Raw genomic sequence first — 5,946 nt, 5'->3', positions numbered from 1 at the left:
AAGGAGTAAAATCTAGCAAAGCAGAAGGCAAGGGTGAGGTCGTTCTGGATAAGGGCAGTGGCCAAATCACAGAGGGAAGAAAGGATTAGGTTTTTCCATAAGTAGCATGCCGCCTCCTTACTGGAGCTGAGGATGCACTTGGAAAATGAGAAAATATGGTTAGATCGACACTGTGGGTGAGACTGTGGGAGGGAAGCCAAGCAGTGAAGTTTAGACTTCCTCTCCAGGTGAAACGAGGACCCCGAGGGCCCCTGACTAGTTGAAGGTGGTCTATTAAACAGCTTTTTCTGACTGTCATCTGCAGGGTGAGAAGGGAGAACTAGACGGAAGCGCCAGGTGGAGGCTGCGGTCTCCAGCTCAGGGTGCCTGGCCCAGCCTGCGGTGGGCGCTGGCAGGAGCTGACACCCTGAATCTGGATGCAGCCACTCTGATTTTCTCTTGCTGATGTAAACCAGCCATATCACACACGAATATAGTTAAACGTCTTACCTTCCAGCACTCCAAACAGTGACCCCACTGCCGAAGAGTAAAAGAAGCAGGAACAGATGGGGGGTGAGCCAGAAACCCTCAGCCCTGAGAATTACCCCTGGGGCTGGGCTCTCCCTGGCGTCTGCCTTGTGGGACAAATAAGACCTTTAACAATTCTGCCCAGAGTGATCCGGAATAACATTGGAACTTCCCTCATTTTATGGCCTCCATTGAATGCACGAGTGGAGAGATAGTGGAGGCCATAAAATCATGTATGGGGTTTCCTGATCCCACGGGTGCTCGTTCAGCTCATCAGATTAGAATCAAGCAACATTTATGGATGGCTTACTACTTGCTAGGTAGTTTGCACGCACCTCGCTTAATCCTCAGTACTCTCTGAGGTCGATATTTGCAGCTCCATTTTGCAAACAATTGGCATTTTATAGACATTCATCTCTATTCACCAACATAATCTAATGTTTTCTCAGGACTTTTGTTTTTAAAATGAACAAACAATCCCTTCTTCTCTTTATCTCAGGACATGTAAAGGGTAGGTTTAGATCACAGGGCCTGGCTCTGCAGTTAACAGGGGAACAGCTGTTCACTACCTGGGCACTTTTTCCATGCATGGTAAATTTTTTTTTTAATTGGAGGATAATTGCTTTACAATGTTGCGCTAGTTTCTGCTGTAGAACAAAGTGAATCAGCCATATGTATGTATATATCCCCTCCCTTAGAACTCTTGCTTTTGAATTGTGGTGCTGGAGAAGACTCTTCAGAGTCCCTTGGACAGCAAGGAGATCAAACCAGTTAATCCTAAAGGAAATCAATCCTGAATATTCATTGGAAGGACTGATGCTGAAGCTGAAGCTACAGTAAATACTTTGGCCACCTGATGCAAAGAGCTGTCTCACTGGAAAAGACCCTGATGCTGGGAAAGCTTGAGGGAAAGAGAGGAAGAGGGTGATAGATGATGAGATGGTTCTGTGGCATCACTGACTCGATGGACAGGTTGTTTAGTCGCTAAGTCGTGTCCAACTCTTTTGCAACCCCATGGACAGTAGCCCACCAGGCTCCTCTGTCCATGGATTTCCTAGGCAAGAACACTGGAGTGAGATGCCATTTCCTTCTCCAGGTGATCTTCCCGACCCAGGAATGGAACTCACAGCTCCTACCACCCTCCTGCATTGCAGGCGGGTTCTTTATACCACAGAGCCTCGGGGGATCAATGCACATGAATTTGAGCAAACTCTGGGAGACAGTGAAGGACAGGGAAGCCTGGTGTGCAGCCCACGGGGTCTCAGAGTCAGACACGACTCTGTTGTTTACAAACAACAACAAACAACAACATCGCCTCCCCTGTGAGCCTCCCTCCCCCATCCCACCTCTCAAGGTCATCACAGAGCACCGAGCTCAGCTCCCCGCACTCAACAGCAGCTGCCCGCCGGCTACCTGTTTTACACTTGGTCGAGTATATACGACAGCACGCGTGATACTTTAACTAGGGCCACTGGGGAAGGAAGTAAAGCTGGGTAGAGGCAATCACTGCCAAGAGTTAGATAAATACTCAGTGCATAGAATGACATTACATAGCAGTTAAAGGCGGTATGTGAAGGGATCTGATGAAGCTACATCTAGGAGGAGTCCCCTTCCAAATTCCAAATCTACAGATATTTCCTAAACTCCAAACATCTGAAACAAGCAAGCCATCTTTGTCTACACTTCTGCTGCTATTTTCCCCCCTGTTCAGTCAAAACCTGTCTTCCTCATTATTGCCTCTCTTTCCATTGCCCTTTGCACTGACCTATTTCTGGTCCTTCTCCTTTCCTACCTGGATTTTTCCTGTAACCTCTGGGCTGGTGTCCCAGCAGAGATGGCTGGGTTCCTCCAGTCCAGTTTTTTTAACCCCTGCCAGACTCACCTGGCTTCCCTGGTGACGCAGAGGGTAAAGCGTCTGCCTGCAATGCGGGAGACACGGGTTCGATCCCTGGGTCGGGAAGCTCCCCTGGAGAAGGAAATGGCAACCCACTCCAGTATCCTTGCCTGGAGAATCCCAAGGATGGAGGAGCCTGGTAGGCTACAGTCCATGGGGTCGCATGGGGTCGAAAAGAGTCGGACACGACTGAGCGACTTTACGTTCACTTTCAGACTCACCTTGGCAAAACGCTACCTGTGGGATGATGCCTTCCTGCTCACAACCATTCCGTGGCTCCTGCTCTCTATTGGAAAAAGTTGAATCATCTTACATTGTCACTCAAGTCCTTCCAAACTCTGACCCCAGCTATTTCTAGTGTGACTGCCAAGTACTGTTTCTATCTCACCTAGGGCAGCTGCTTCCTGTTTCCCACCAGGCCACACCTCTTTCTGCCTCTTTGACTCAGTTCTACTCGTGTCTCCTGTCCTGGGAAAGTCAAGCATCACCGCTTGTTTTCAGATCCACTCCGCTCTCACAGCCTCTCACTGGGTCTTCCTCACACTCCTCAAACTCCTCCTTGCTGTTTAGTGTTCTTCTACATACTTGCTATCCATCCAACTCAACGGCAAGCAATTTGGGGTCACTGATTGCATCTGCCAGACGTTACTATCCTCCCTAGAGCCGCCAGTCTAGAGCTCTGCAAAGAGTAAGTGTCTAGTTACTTAATAATAGCCGTGGAACAAAAAAATGTAGAGTTAAGCTTTATCATCTAAAAGCAAAGGTACCCTTTACCATTTCCTAACTTTTGTGCTCAATTCTGCAACATCCTCATTGCGCGACTTCTGGATTTTGCCATCTCTGAGCATCTCAATTACAGTCTGCAACTCTTTTTTTTTTTTTTTATGTATTTTTGGCTGCACTGGGTCTTCATTGCTGTGCGTGGACTTTCTCCAGTTGCAGCGCTCAGGCTTCTTGTTGCTGTGGTTTCTCTTCTTTGTCTTCTGGGCTCCAGAATGCATGCTCAGGAGTTGAGGTTGCAGGAGGCTTTGTTGCCGTTTAGCATGTGGAATCTTCCCAGAACAGGGATCAAACCTGGGTCCCCTGCACTGGCAGATCAATTCTTTACCACTAGTCCACCGGGGAAGTCCTAGTCTCAACTCTTAATAAGGAAACCTTAGACTCTATGTCAGTGCTGTCTGGGGGACGGTTCTACATCTACGCATCTGGGCTCTCCAGCGTGGTAGCCAGGAGCCACGTGTGGCCAGTGAGCACCGGGAATGTGCTAGGGCAACTGAATCCTCCCGCCTGACAGAGTAGGGCTGGTCTCAAGAAGCCAGCTCCGACCTAAGGGCCCCGCTTGAAGCATTCTGCCAAGACCCCTGTTTAATTCATTACATGTGTTTTCCTGTTTTAGGTTCAAGGAAGAATTTTATAAAAGTTAATACAAATATCTGTCATTATTCGTGTCAGTGGAAGGCAGGCATGACAAAAATAAATGATGCTCCCTCATAAGCCATAGGTTAGACAAACATGCCCATCCTCCCCAAATATACCCGTCAAAAAGTGGTGGACAGAAACCAACACAATATTGTAAGTCAGCTATCCACACTCCAACAAAAATCGATCTAAAAGTCTTTAAAAATGCAGAAACATGTGGTTGAGTTGGCAAATGTCAACTTCAGGTCTGAACAAAAATAATAGATAACAAGTGCTGAAGATTTACAATAGCTGGAGGCAATTTACATACATCACAGAAGACATGCAACAACTCTTGGAGGCAGGTCCTGTTACCATCCCCATTTCGCAGATGAGGAAACAGAGGCCCGAGAGGCCCCAGTGTATGCCCAGACCCAGGGAGCTGGCGCAGAGCAGAGCCAGGATTTGCCCCGGGGCGAGTCTGGGTGGACTCCAGGAGTCGGTGATGGACAGGGAGGCCTGGCGTGCTGCGGTTCGTGGGGTCGCGAGGAATCGGACACGACTGAGCGTCGGAACTGAACTGACCTGACTCTAACTGCAGTGCCTGGGCTCCTAACTGCTCTGCTATTCTCCTGCTGGGCCACAGCCGAGGTGTTAATGGTCATTCCTTCCTTCAAACGCAGGATACAATGAGCTCTAGCTGCCCTGTGTGCCAGGCACGGGACATGGAGCGGAGAAATCCTAGCTGGAGCCCAGGACCGGAGCTCAGCCACGGGGCCTGGCCACCGCCACCAGGCTTGCTCCGAGAGCCTTCGCACCTCCACGGCGGGGAAGGATCCCTGTGAAGACCCTTAAGCAGAAGGATCCGTGTCGGGAGGGCCAGCAATGCATTCCTCAGAATATTGGGTTTGACACCGAGTCCTACAGAATGAACTAAAACCTAGTAGAATTAAAAGGTAAGCCCAGGGCCACTTCAAGGCCCTCCAATGAAGCCTCTCTCACAATTCAACCTCCCCCACGTCCCCAGTGGCCCACCTGGAGCGTCCTGGCTCTCAGAACGCCCTGTCCCACATCTGCACCTGCCAAGCTTCTCCGGGGTCCTCTCCTAGGTTCTGCCCCTCGCGGCGTGGGCCTCCGGCCACAAGGAGCAGCATCCCCTGGGGGCATGCTACACACGCAGTGTCTCAGGCTCCCCTCCAGACCTGCTGGACAAGAACATCGCCTTAGCGAGATGCCCAGGTGGTGCCCAGCCCCATCAGAGTCCGAGGTGCACTCACACAGCTGGCACCTCGCCCCCTGAGCTGCCGGGAGCGCCCGCGGCCCCCTGGCCTTCACTCCGTTACTGGGGCTGCGGTCTCTGCCTCCTCCCCGGATTCCTGAGGGCAGCTGTGGTGTCTTAATTCTCCTGGTTGCTCCAGCGGGCCCATGGGCGTCCCTGGTAGCTCAGCTGGTAAAGAATCCGCCTACAACGTGGGAGACCTGGGTTCGATCCCTGGGGTGGGAAGATCCCCTGGAGGAGGGCATGGTGACCCAGTCCAGTATCATTGCCTGGAGAATCCCCATGGGCAGGCTGGCAAACTACAGCCCCAGCGGGGGCAGAGTCAGACACGACAGAGCGACGAAGCCCAGCACAGCTCCAGGGCCTATAGGACTGAGCAGGCGCCCGCTGAACACAGGAGTGAACGGCTCTGAGGAACGTGGCCGTGCTTTGGAAGGCTAGCCTGGACGCCGTCTGGAGAGTGTCCTTGGCCTCTCTCCCTCCCAGCCGCCCGGGGCCACCTCCTGGACGGGCGAGGGGCTTCCCCCCACCCCGCCTAACCTCAGCCTCTAGGCTGGAGCCCGGCCAGGGGCTGGCGAGCCTTCTGCTTTCAGCCACCTCGCCACAGAGCCCGGCAGGAAAGCCCCAGCAAACAAGGGCGGGCCCTCGGCACTGCAGCCTCAACAAAAGCGGGGTGCTTCCTGTGGGGCGCGGCCCGAGGCCTCCCCCCGCGGGGGTCCCCGCGCTCAGGAAGCCGGCCGCTCCGTCTCTGGGGTTTGTGCCGGCGCTGAGGGCACACCCTGCCTTGGGGACCGCTTCAGAGGCGGAGGCTGCTGCAAGCAGGGGGCCCCGCAGGCAGCAGAAAGGGCTCCGAGCCGCCTCCTGCTGC

The sequence above is a fragment of the Odocoileus virginianus genome, chromosome 4, assembly GCF_023699985.2.
Source record: "Odocoileus virginianus isolate 20LAN1187 ecotype Illinois chromosome 4, Ovbor_1.2, whole genome shotgun sequence".
In the NCBI taxonomy this organism is placed as follows: Eukaryota; Metazoa; Chordata; class Mammalia; order Artiodactyla; family Cervidae; genus Odocoileus; species Odocoileus virginianus.
Note: the sequence above shows the minus strand (reverse complement) of the source record.